This window comes from Amblyomma mixtum, chromosome 10, assembly GCF_055824585.1.
Source record: "Amblyomma mixtum isolate Tamu chromosome 10, ASM5582458v1, whole genome shotgun sequence".
In the NCBI taxonomy this organism is placed as follows: domain Eukaryota; kingdom Metazoa; phylum Arthropoda; class Arachnida; order Ixodida; family Ixodidae; genus Amblyomma; species Amblyomma mixtum.
Window position 1 is genome coordinate 53563649 of NC_143021.1, and position 14311 is coordinate 53577959.

General features: G+C 45.6%; 1 pseudogene; it reads right to left on the reverse strand.

Moving 5' to 3' along the window:
• Positions 1-4216: 4216 nt before the first annotated feature.
• LOC149325812 (uncharacterized) lies at positions 4217-12775 on the reverse strand (annotated as a pseudogene).
• Between the last annotated feature and the right edge of the window lie 1536 nt (positions 12776-14311).

Genomic DNA, 14311 nt, shown 5'->3' on the forward strand with positions numbered 1-14311 from the left:
TGGACCGCCGCCCTCTCGCCCCAACCCGCTCGTCGTACGAGCGACGTGCACAGCCAAGAAAATGCGACGAGTGGAGAACTCCCGACCAGCGCCGCCCACTATGCTTCCACTGCGGCGAAGCCAGTCACATTCTCGGGTACTGCTCATACAGGAGAATGGGCATCCAAGGGTGTTCTTACGACGCCCCACGACCCCGACCCGGCCAGCGACCAGCCGAAATCGAGGAGTTTTTGCGTCGGGAAGAATGCTCACCGCCCAGCCGCCTATCACGTTCCCCGTCGCCATCGTCACCGCGCTTTGTATTTCCTAGCCGGGGCTACGCAGTGCGTGGACGCTCCCCCAGCCCCCGAAAATTAAACTTAATAAAGCAGCCTCTGGAGGTGAGGTTGCTTCCGAGCGCAAGTACAAAGATCCTCCTCGACAAAAACCCAAGTCCATGCCTCGACTACGACGACAACACCGACGACAACAACGACGACGACGACACGGCCAGACTTGAAACTTTTAGCGCTGCCCAGTGAAGTAACGTCGGAGTACGCCCACCGCAGCCTCACTACCCGACGAAGCTTAGATCGTACACCGAAGACCACGTGTAGCACGAAAACGCGAACAAGTGACCTTGAAGTTACGGTCGACAGTCACGCGGTTACTGCTTTGGTCGACACGGGAGCTGACTACTCTGTCATGAGCGGGCCATTCGCTGTCCGACTACGGAAAGTGACAACAACTTGGGATGGCCCGCTGATCCGCACCGCAGGTGGTAACCTTATTACGCCGTCAGGACGCTGCACCACGAGAGTTACAGTAAATGGGCGAACCTATGCTACAACCTTCCTGGTCCTACAGAAATGCTCGCGAGACGTGATTTTGGGAATGGACTTCCTGAATGAGCATCGGGCGATCATCGACCTTCGATACAAGTCGATCAAGCTTTCCACGGACAAAGCCATATCTGCAGCGACGACAGCGACTCATCACGTTGCCTTAAACGTCCTCGACGAAGCACTGAGCGTGCCGCCCCGATCAAGTGTCGTCGCCTGCGTAGGTACAGGAGACATCGAAACTGCCGAAGGCCTCGTCGAGGGGAACACCCAGTTACTCCTTGATCGAGCACTGGGCGTCGCAAGGGGAGTCGCCCAAATCCGAAATGGCCAAGCACAGGTGCTGCTAACCAACTTCACCGAAGAATACCGGCATCTAAACAAAGGTACGACGATCGCTTTCCACGACGAGCTGGCAGACAATAGAGATATATTTGCCCTAGCCGACCAACCCGTAGAACCATCTGAACAAGGCCATCGCAGACATGCTCTCCATGTACATCGACGCCGAACTCAAGACGTGGGACTCCATTCTGCCCTACGTGATCTTTGCCTATAACACTGCCGTCCAGGAGACAACCAGATCTACCCCATTCGAGCTTGTATACGGCAGGAAGCCCACGACAACAGTCGACGCAATGCTCCCGCGCGTTTCCGACGACGACAACCTCGACGTCGCCGCCTACCTTCATCGCGCCAAGGAAGCCCGAAGACTTGCGCGGCTTCGCATTCAAGACCAGCAGCACACCGACGCCCGACGCTACAATCTGCGCCGACGAGACACGCATTACACGCCAGGTGATCGTGTTTGGATATGGACGCCAGTTCGCCGCTGTGGATTGAGTGAAAAGTTGCTGCAACGCTACTTTGGCCCGTACAGGGTTCTGCGTCGCATCGGTGACCTCGACTATGAAGTCATCCCCGACGGCACGACAGCATCTCAGCGACGCCGCACACGCCCGGAAGTCGTACATGTCGTACGCCTGAAGCCATATTATGAACGCTAAAGGACTCGAGGTTTGCATTCTCCGTGTTTATTTTCATTTTTAAGCATCGAGACGATGCCTCTTTGGGAGGGGGGTAATGCCACGTATCATTGTAGCATCCGTTCGTTCGCACAAGGCCGCAGAAAAAGGGTGTTATCATTTTTGTTAGTGACGCTAGAAGCGACCGGTCTAATCTTGATTGTTCACAGCCATGAACAGCTACATCTACGTGTTTCCAGATTACTCTAGATGATCTCGGCCTGTTATCTCGAAGTTTCCTTGCCGGCTTTAAATTGAGCGATGCCGCGAGCAGTGGGCATTCGTAGTTCAACGACCGACGAGCACGCTTGTTGCTTACGGCGCCGCCGAGTGATTCAGTTCTTTTGCGGGCGCAAGTCAGCCCAAACAAAGAGCTTCGTTTCCAAGACTGGTTGGTGTCTTCCTGACCGCTGGACTGCCGTCACTACAACGTGACAATATATACACACAATATGAGGATCTAATTACACTAAGAATTGATTTGGTTTTCACATTGGATGAGAGAACTCCACTATAGCAAACACACACTTTCACTGTAGTCTCAAGAAAGCATAGCTGTTGTCTGGCTGATAACCCACCAAAAATGATAGCTGTCTATACATATGACCCGCCGCGGTGGTTCAGTGGTTATGGCGCTCAGCTGCTGACCCGTAAGACGCGGGTTTCGATCCTGACCACGCCAGCTGAATTTCCATGGAGGCGAAATTATAGAGGCCCGTGTACTGTGCGATGTCAGTGCACGTTAAAGAACCCCAGGCGGTCGAAATTTCCAGAGCTCTGCCCTACGGCATCCCTCATAGCCTGCGTCGCTTTGGGACGTTGAACCCCACTAAATCAAATCAAACACCTATACATATATTGTACTGTTTTGCAAACTAAACCTGTGCACCTGGCTAAAAAAGTACACACGGCGAGAACAAATCTGCCATGTTCATTGGTATAGATATGAGTTTTTCCTTGGAAAGCCTTGCAACTCCGAAATGCCATGACATTCAACTCCAAAACACCACTGCACTCCCTAACAAAATGACTATAATGTATCCAAAAATATTTCTTCGCACTGAAATGTGATAAATGGCTGGCTAACCAACTTCTATTCGCATATGGAACTATGAATGGTTTTTCCCATGTACCTACTCTATGTGGCTAAACGTGTCTTCGATGTTCTTGGGCTGAGCTCAATTCAGGTTCAACCCTTTTCATTATCCTCTACATTTCTGACTGAAGGCAAGTACTGGTAAGGTACTTGCCGTCTCGCATGCATACACACCCTTCTTGCATGCGGGAGGTATGGGGTTCAACCCCCAGTGCCGCCAGGTACGCACCGGTGATACAATGGGTACAAGCTTTCCCCTTCCTGGTGCTCGGCTTCTTTAGGGTGAAATGCTTAGGAAATGGGTCTTTGAACCCACCTTGAGTTAAAAAAGAGTTGCATGTGGGCTTTCACTGCACAAGGCAGATTTAGGGTTGTTTGACGGCGTAACGAATCACTGGCCCGTCAATGCATTGGTTATACACTTTCGTCTATTGTAGCTATTTTACATTTTCCTCTTGGGGGCTAGTGGTAACCTGGCATTTATGATCTGCGAGTAACTGCTAAATGCATTGCACTCCAATCTTAATCTCAAAGTTATTATACTCTAGTGCAGGGGTTCTCAAACCTTTTTGCTTGGAGGAACCCCAAAAGCCTTCAATAAGTTCCAGGGAACCCCCCCCCTCGCTTTCACTTACCAGCAATGTTGTCGAGTGCATTTTTGCAAAGGGAATGTTGCAGAGGTTAAATGTTTACTGCACAGATTAATGCAAATACTAATATGTGATGTGTGGTACTGCTTCCCTTTTAAGAGCAAGTCAAAGCGTGGCTCAGTAGCACTCAGAGCCAGTCTCATATCAGCTGCCGGGTCAGGGCCGGTGAGGGTTCTCGCGGAACACAAGAGGACAGCCCGCGGAACCCCTGTGTTCCGCGGAACCCAGTTTGAGAACCCCTGCTCTAGTGAACCGAAACTGCGGCCTAAGTTATATTCTCTTTGAACTTCCAACGCTTGCTTCCCTATCATAAACTGTTGTTTCCTTCAAAAGATGTTGAACATGACATTAAATTTCTTCATATTAAACTGTCCTGTCCAGGTCCACAGTCATACTCAGGAATTCATACCCTGAGTCTATGTCAATGTCATCAGCAAATCGCAGATTAGAAAGGTACTTTCGATTAACATCTATCCTCAGCTCTTCCCAGTCCAGATCTCTGAGCACCTTCTGTAAACATGTGACAAACGAGACATAAGGCCTAACCAAGCAGTATGTTAGCAATCTACAAAGGCCATGTTTACAACTGGCTGCCAGCAATGCCCACAAATTGTTCATCTAGTTTTAGTCTCTTTCGACCTTATTTGGCAGATCACAGATGAACGTTCTGTCAATATCTGGAACCTCTAAAAACAAACAACTGTCAGCCACATCTCCCGGAAGCACAACATCCCATGCTGTATCAAAAGAAAGGAAGCATTCCTTTATGTGCGGAGGTGAATGAATCACGTCCGCAATAATTACAGGCCGACAGATTAAAATGGACGTTGCACTTTCTTGCAAAAACAGAATCTTTTCAAGACGTTTGTAATTGCCGCCTTTTGTCCTCACAAAAGTAGTGTCGGATTTCGATGGCCTTTTGTACGCAGTGCTGTGCATGATTTGTTTTGACAGCACAAAGCGCTCATACTCTACGGCAACTCACGTCTTTACTCCACAGTGAAGGTGCAGTGAATGCTGCTCAGTGATGTTCAAAGCAATCTCTTTTCCAGCCCCTAAAAGGCAGAGATCACTGATGTGCTTTGCGTTGTTCACCGGCGAAAAGCTAATCAGTTCCTCACAAAACCTCTTTTCCATCAGAGGCAGATGGGTGCTCCCAATCAGTTGCTGTAGCTGCTGGTGCATAACCACCCTCTCCACAACTTGCTGAGGCATCCCATTTGCAGCAGATACTTGACGTACAATGGCTCCATTACCACCTTCAAAAACGAAGGCCGAATGGGCCCACAAAGGTCCAAGTGACCGGACGCAGTTTGCCAGATGAAGCAAAGCATGCATATTGAATGTCATAGATGCAATGCCATATAAGGAATGGCACCGAATTACAAAGTGCTCCAACAGGGACTCTGAAATGAAAAGTTAAGTCAGACTCACTAATTGAAAAATAACAAAAACAGACTTCACAAATTGCACTGCATCACAACTTCACCATCTGCTTACTACATAATACAGGTTCAGCAAATAGAACATTTTGTAATACTTAAAGTAATACAAATTATGCAAAAAAGAAAAATCACTCATGAAAGAAGCAACCAGGTCTATGCCATAAATGATGCCTGCACCATCATTGTCTCACCTCCGAAAGCAGTTCAAAGCTAATTCACCATAACCTCCCTTCTTCAGTGATATCTAGCAGTCTGACCATATAACCCTAAAAAAGCAATCCTGACACTCTTGTACTGTAGTTGGACAATATGGACTTACAACTTCTGATAAGTTGTTTTTTTATGCTAAACTAATAAATCAAGGACAAAGTAAGCTACTTCTATAAATCACTAAAGCAAATGTCAGAATTTTCAATGCTTCATTTATGCGCGGCGACTAGAAAGTGACCTAGAAACTGAACTGACATATTTAATAGCACTTTTGTATCAAAGTACCTGGCATAAAAATAATACTCTTTAAATATTTTATGCTGTGTCAGCTCAATTCTGGCCACAGTGAGCCAAATGTAAAGCAAAATTGCAAAAAAAAGTCTGCTATCACTTTCCATGCCACTTAGCACTGCGTCATCCATTGTACCTCACCTGCTTTGTCAATTTCTGAGAAGGTGATGTCTTCTCGTAGAAGGATGTGCAGGGCCTCTGAAAGTTTGGCAAGGTGCCTCCAGTATTCAGCCTCAAGAATGCCTTCCAGGCAAGGCAGGGCATAAAATAAAATCCAATGCCTCCACTCCGACGCCTTCCAGTGAGACCGCTCTGTGATTGCTCGTGGCAATCTCGTGATGCAGTGTGGAGGTTTTATAGCCAGCAGTCTAGAATCTATTCTTGATACTGCTGATGGGGCACCTAAGAGATGAAAATACCACAACATTTCATTCTATTCGCAGGTATTCGGCCTCTTTTATTAAAAGTTCTCTCTTCTTCACACTTAAAAGCAGTAATTAATGCATAAGTAAATGAACATATCTATTCATTCTCATGCCTTGTGCTCATCTATGCAGTATTTGGCAATGTAAAATACACGTCAAGGTAAAGTATAAGTTAGCCTCCAATGAGGTCAGACAGGTGTTAAGGTAGTCTTTTGCACAAAAGCAAGATGCACCTTAGCTGCTGCTTTCCATGTCAAGAGCTTGGTAAAGTTGCCGTTCTGTGTCCATGGTTCAGTATGCATATATGCTAATGCTTCATACCCTAATACCCTTCATACCCTAATATGCTAATGCTTCATACCCACGTATAGTGATATCAACATAGTGTTCCTGCCCCCTGGCTAAGCTTAGGACCTTAGCCATGTCCCTTCCAGAGGCTCATGTAGGAACCGAAGTGAACGGCAGTAAAAATTTCAACCACTACAAATGCCACTAAAGAAAATCCCCCATTCTTCACTATGAACAGCTGAACACAGTAGATATGACATAATTTACTGAAAAGCTCTACAGCTTAATTTGGATAACTGAAACCTGAAGGGAAGTGACAATTTCTTTGAATTATAAAGTTCGTACTAAAGCAAGCCTGACCAGTAACGAGAGGTTATGACTACACTGTGTGAATAACCACACTGCAGACATGTCTCAACAAGTCTGGCAGTTTCGTGTGTACATGTCCTCTCATCAATAAGAGCAAGTGGTAGCAAGGCACCTGTAAGTGCCAGTAACACATCGATACATCTTGTCAGCCATTCTCCCATGGCTGTAAATGTATACCAGAGCACTGCTGCAGCAACTATTTTGCAAAGAAAGCTGAGCAACGAACACTACCATGACTTTCAATAAAGGTGAAAAAGCAGCATGTATAACACATGCACAGCTGGAACAGAGCTGGTGATAAGCAGCATGTGCTGATAGCAGATGGGCATGGCAGTTAATGATAAGCTGTGCATACATGCAGCACCACCAGCACTTCGGTGGTAAGCAGCATGTGCTGATAGCAGATGGGCATGGCAGATAATGGCAAGCTGTGCATGCATGCAGCACCACCAGCACATTGATAACGGTGAACTTATGGCACTCAGTATGACTGGTTGCCACAGTTACTGGCGCACATATGCTTGGTGTTTGGCTAGAGGCAAGCCACTGCACTGTTGTGCTTCACTAGCCGTAGCAGGCCAGCTGTGCTGCCAGATTGAATCAGCTGCAATTATGCTTGTGCATTCTCATTTCTGCGAGCATTCTCCCACTGAAATAAGCGTGGTATTGATAAGACTGAGGTGGCATTTTGAGTAAAAGAAAAACCCGAATTAGAAAGATTCCGCTGTACAATAGCAAATCAAGACAGCGTACCGAAAAATGTCACAAAAAGCTCCAGTCTCCTTTAGTATAAGTTGTGTGCACTGCTAGCCTTTGATAACCACGTTATAAACATATATTCAATAATGCCATGCGCACAAACGAAGTATAACCAAGCTATCTGCAACTCCTTTTAGTTCAGTTTCCTTGACAGGCAGGGAGACACGATCTCGCCTATGCTATTCACCACCTGTTTACAGGAGGTGTTCCGGGACCTGAAATGGGAACAGTTGGGAATAAGAGTTAATGGAGAATACCTAAGTAATTTGCGATTCGCTGATGACATTGCCTTGCTAAGCCACTCAGGACATGAACTGCAAAGCATCAACAATGAATTAGACAGGCAGAGCAGAACGGTGGGGCTAAAAATTAACATGCAGAAAGCCAAAGTAATGTTCAACAGCCTAGCAAGGGAACAGCAGTTCGCAGTTGGTAGCCTGGTGCTGGAAGTAGTAAGAGAATATGTCTATTTAGGGCAGGTAGTGAGAGCTGATCCAGATCATGAGAGGGAAATAACTAGAAGAATAAGAATGGGGTGGAGCGCATATAGCAAATTATCTCAGCAGGTTATCTCAGATCATGAATGGCAGTTTACCAATATCCCTCAAGAGAAAAGTATACAACAGGTGTTTCTTACCGGTACTCACCTACGGGGCAGGAACGTGGAGGCTAACAAAGAGGGCTCAGCTTAAGTTAAGGACAACGCAGCGAGCTATGGAAAGAAAAATGATAGGTGTAACGTTAAGAGATTGGAAGCGGGCAGAGTGGGTGAGAGAACAAGCGCGTGTTAATGATATCCTAGTTGAAATCAAGAGGAAGAAGTGGGCTTGGGCAGGGCATGTAATGCGAAGGCAAGATAACCACTGGTGCTTAATGGTAACGGAGTGGATTCCAAGAGAAGGCAAGCGTAGCAGGGGACGACAGAAAGTTAGGTGGGCGGATGAGATTAAGAAGTTTATGGGGTTAGGGTGGCTGCAACTGGCACAGGACAGGGTTAATTGTAGAAGACATGGGAGAGGCCTTTGCCCTGCAGTGGGCGTAGTCAGGCTGATGATGATGATGACCACACTAACTTACACTACTACCTATTCCATGCAGAGCATGAAATATTTAAAAGCAGTACATTACCAATGTAGAAGCGCTGAGCGCAGTTCGAAGTAGACATGATTGTGTCAGTCAGCTGTTTCACAACACCTTGCAGAACACTATGCATATACTCCACACTAATCCCATTGACAAGGTCAAGACCTATGGAAAAAAAGTACGTTTTATATTAAACTGCACAAAAAGACATGTGCACCTGCACAACCTTCGCCTCACTCCACCGTTACAATTTAGTGTGGTGTAACCATATGTCACCGCAGGGCATGAAGCACAGTAGTCACTACCCTGAAATGCTGGCCATGATTAAAGGGTGCTAAAATACCCTGAAAGATAAATCTTAGCACTGTGGTCCTTCTACAGAGCTTGAAGTCAATGCCAATAATTCAAAATCTTTATTTTATGAGAACTAAGTATTATGCTAGACTGACCAATAATACGTCGTTGATTTCCTTAAAATTGCACTAAAGAGGAACCGAAATCATCTTTTTAACACGGGAACTCCATCTACACTCTCCAAGAATTCTTATAAACTTTGAATTACTGTCGTGTGTGGCCGATTTCCCTATTAAATTTAATGAGACGTCCCGGGTCCTGCCTTTTTTTTTTAACTCACCTCCGAAAATAGGAGTCAGCCAACACGTGGAGTCCCTTATCAGCCAGTCACACGGCTGCTTAGCTTTTACTTTTATTTTGTTAGCTTGCCACGAATAGTTTCAGTCTCAGACTACATTGCAAATTAGGCCCATGAAATAAAAATACGCATGGAATCTTTCCTTTTGCTGATCGCTATGTATCACTCTGCCAATGGCAGAGCAGCAAGCCGCCACGCAGCTGGTTGAAAGGCACTCCATGCGTTGGCTGACTCCTCTTCTTTTTGGAGGTGAATAAAAAAAAGGCGAGAGCTGGGACATTTATTTCGATTAAATAGAGAAGTCAGCAGCACAGGACAATAATTGACGTTTCCAAGAATGCTCGGAGCGTGCAGATCGAGTTCCCACGGTAAAATGAGCTCAGAATTCTCTTAAGTGCACCTTTAAGTAACCTATGACAACAATGCTGAGGACTGCAGCACAGCTAAACGGCATTCCTCTGTGGCACAGAAACAAAAGCTGCATAAGCAGTTAATTCTTATTCAAGACAAAGCTTGCTTTGGTACATTCAGGTGAATTGAAGAGCTGCACAACTTTTTCTCAAACCCTGCCTCTTTCCCAGTCAGATGCAACACACTAAACCAATCCAAAAGAAAGACAATTAGTACCATTATTGCCCAGATGCATACAATGCAAAATCTGGATCAGAAGTGGCATCGCATATAAGGCCATGCACACAGTGTAATGTCACAACTACCACATTCTTCCACTCTTGAGTATCACTGCTCTGCCTGCATGTACTTCGGCTCAAAATCATGCAGAAACATGTATTAACTTCATTCTATCATTGAACAGCAAGTGTTCACAGCATGCCAACACAGCAATATTGGCACAAGTATGTGTCAGCCTTGTACTACATCTCACACAGCAAGAATGCCACTTAATTTCAATTTCTGTAAAGTACCGGCATCAATAGTAATATCCCGCATTACAAAAAGATATCCACAACAGGTCTGTCAGTAAAACAACGCCTATATTTATAACGGTCAGTGAGGGTGGCTATTTCTAAGATTTCAAACATGTACGTGCATTGGGAGGAGCCCTGGGAAGAAATGGAAGAAATAAGCATTCACTTTGCATCTTAGTGTCACCGTATGTTGCACTTGCTGCAAGTTCACACACATGAATTGAGACTGAAAATAATTGTTTTTTAATCACACTTGTAATCTCACGAATAACCTCACTTGCTCCATCCAAACAAAGCAATCATTTTGTATCTCATTGGTAAAGTGGAAAACAAGCCCTAATACACATCTTTTATCAGCCATATACAGATAAGCCAAAATCATACTTAGTACCTTCCTCGGGCATGTTAAATAGTTTAGTATTACTCATTACCTGCAAATCATAGTTACACAGATAACTGTTCATGAGTGGTTAGCCACAGCCAGTGACTATAGGCTCAAGTTTTGCAACATGCTACACATATGAGCAGTAATAATTACAACTAATTCTGAGACAGTCAAGAAATGCAGAGATAAGACTTCATAGAATAATGCAACTGAACAACAAAATGAAAGCTTACCTCGCAAGTTCATTAGGGCAGATGGCCCTTTGAAGCCATTGATAGTGTCGTCATATTTGACAGCATCCTTCATGTCTTTCACATTCATCTTGGATGTCCTGGCTTCTGGTGGGTCTTGTGAAACATACCGCATACTCCCTTAAAACAAATCATAACACAAGAAGCAAATGTAAAAAATATTTATACTTGCACAAAGTGCAAATACTTAAGGATCGCATTGACCTGTACACGCACAAATTATTACCGAAAGGAAGAAAAAATGTTAAAATTAGGCAATCTTTTTGCAGAAGATGCCCAATTGCACAAAAAAATTTCCATTCTCTAGATGCTTAATTATTGATTTGTCAAAACTTCGTACTTACAGTGTGACACCATAAAAGCCTCAGGGTATCAATTACACTGCTTTTTACTCACTCTTGTCATAATGTCATAAGAACTCATTGTATAAAGAAAACACAATTTAAGCATTTTAAAGCACTCATCCTTGCAAGACATACACAAGAAAATGTACACTGACCTGTCTCACCATAGCTACCATAAAATGCAGTGGCATTCATCACAAAAACGATTTTTTTAGTTCATTTCGCATGCCTGGTTTGAAATGGTTCTGCGGACAAATTTGAGCATTTCGACACTGAATTATACAAGTTTATATGCAGAGCATAAAGTGATTAATGTCATCATGCCCACCACTCACAAGCACCAGAAGCATATTTAAATCCTAGCAGTGTATTTGAATATGTGCATAATAAGCTATAGCTACACGGTGCAATTCTTATTTCAAATACTGTAAGCAAAAATTGCAAAAGCAAAGCAAGAACACAAAGCTCTTCCTTACCTTCAGCATACGTACCAGGGATCAAGCACCACGGACACCCAAAATATCCATTGAAATTCACCATGTTGAGCACAGCTGCCCTTGCTGGCGTATCCACTGAACAGCACAGCACGAAAGGCTTTGACATGTGCTCTTGAGAATCGTATGTCCATTTCACAGCCTTTGCCTTGTTGAATTCAGACACAAACTTCTCCAGGAAAAGCTGCATGTTTGGGTGTGTTCGACCGAACCAAAGTCCTGCCATAACTGGTTGTTTAAATCTCAGCTGTGGTGGCAATTCATTAATGATGAACTGAAGTGGCCAAACTGATGTTTTCGAGGACTTCCATACAGGACTTCCGTCCGTATTTATGGTTAAGGTGACGTCGTCTCTACCCAGCCGCCTTGAACGCCGCAGCAGTTTGTAGCTCTCAGCATCTGTGATATCTGTGACCTGGGCTGACGGCTCTTCAGTTTCCTTGCCTCGCTGTCCTTCAAGCCTTCTTAAATTTGTGTGCAGATCTGCTTTGTTTCTTTCAATCAAGAATCGCAGCTGTTCCTCAATATCCATCATGATAAAGAAAAGCCCACGCACTCTGAGCAGTTGAAGGCTTTCAACCTGCATGCAGGGAGGGCACTGCGCAGAGTTCTGCTGCTGTTGCATTACGGTACCGCAGGGCTCGCAGACATAGTGGTACTGTGCAATTTCTTGCTTTTGCTGGGACCACAGCTTCCGAAAAGCGTACTTGTTCTGAGGCAATAGGTTTGTCCCAAACAAAAAGTTTATCAACTTGGACAGATCGCCAAGGGCGCTCCACGTCAGCCCGTGCGAGATGGCGAATGCCATAACAGCAGCAATCGCACCAGTCTTTGTAACCGGCGAATTTGGCAGCCTCTCATCGTCCGCCTGCTCAAACCACTGCGGAGGCGGGCAATTTTCTTCGTCGTCACCATCGTCGTCGTGGCTATCATCGAGATCATAGTAACCAGAGTTACTTTCACTGCAGTCACCGGACTCGTCAAACGAAGCATAGCTGCCTGCAGTCGCGTCGACCGCGTCGTCGCTGGCACTGTACGGCGCAGCACCCACGTCGTGCTGCACGAATGTTCCCGGCGGATCATGCGGGCCAGCTACGCGCACATCGCTTCCAGGCAATGCAGACGCAGTGCCGGTGGCTCCAGGGGAGGCATAAACCTTTCCGCGTCGGTAGAAAGTCGACGGCGGCAAATTGAAATAGCTGTCGCGCTCGAGGTACCGTTTGCGCCTCTTTTCCGGCTGACGGTCCGGCGGGTCTGACATCATCAGACGCGCAGCACTCCGCACATGCGTTTAAACTAAAATATCCGATGCAGCAGGATAAGATACAGGATCGGCGGCGACTCAGGCTTCTCTAGATATCCGTACTAAAATATCCGATGCAGCAGGATAAGATTCAGGATCAGCGACGACTCGAACAAGCACATGCGACGTTCGAAAGAAGCATGGAAAGAAGCATCCAAGGAAAGAAGCAATAAAGGGCCGATATAGAGCTGTATGCAGGAATGCAAAGTCAAATGTTGTTGATCTTTTTCCTGAAGCACGGTGTTAATAGCAATAAACAAGAAAATAACTTATTTTGTTTATTTCTAAAGAAAAAAATGTGCATGGTCGGTCATTTCTGCAAGTTTCGTTAAAATGCACCTTCGTGGCGACAGGGGGGCAATAATTATTGCTATAGCCGCCGCGGTGGCTCAGTGGCTATGGTGCTCGGCTGCTGACCCGAAAGACGCGGGTTCGATCCCGGCCGCGGCGGCTGGAATTTCTTTGGAGGAGAAATTCTAGAGGCCCGTGTACTGTGCGATGTCAGTGCACGTTAAAGAACCCCAGGTGGTCGAAATTTCCGGAGCCCTTCACTACGGCGTCTCTCAGCCTCAGTCGCTTTGGGACGTTAAACCCCATAAACCAAACCAAACCTAATTATTGATATAGCAAGGAAGGCGAAAGAAGCTCTTGCTATCTTGTGCGGAGGGGTGAAAGCAGTGAAAGCTGATAGTGCTGATAGTTTGATCAGAGCTCATTCATGCGCCAGCTTTGCGTGGCGCACCCGCATATCGTGCATGAGACATCAGACACACTATGAAAAGACGAAGTACACTATCACATCTTGAAACACGAAAAAACATATCATTTATATATATATTATTTCAGAAGAGTGCCAAGTATCCGCACAATGAATACGTAAGGATTGACTCGCCACAGCTTATACGTACAGTGGATATTGAAATGGAGTAACGGGTATCCGTTTTTTTTATTATTATTCTTGTGAGACGGGACGTGCAGCCTTTGTCAAAAGTGCATGTAGAGCCGAGCGTTATGCATCCGAACCATACGTAGCACTCCGCGGACGCTGCAGCCTCATTGAAGAAAATCCATTGGGGCCACTTTTTCGACGATTACTGTATATGATTGATTGAAGTTATCCCATAGCTATAGACGGGGCGTTTATTCATTTTAGTCTTCGCTGAGCAACGAAACGTGCTTCTCATATATCTCCCTAGTTCTTTTGTCTCTGGACCGAGGTTGCAATGAGCCAGCTCGCATGCACGCGTGTACTTGTAATGAGGATGCCCGGTGGTTCTGAAAGCTTCTCGTATATATGTATCTGTATTCGCACCCTTTAGCCATTCAGTACTTTTGTTATTCCTAGCTTGTCCCACTTGTCGCACCACTGTCGCCCCACATGCATGCTAACTGCTGAGTACAGATCGAGTTGCTTCAAAACCGTCATGATATGTGCACCGAAAGGTTTCATCAGCAAGCAGCGTTTGCATCATTCGAAAGTTATTGCCCCTCTAA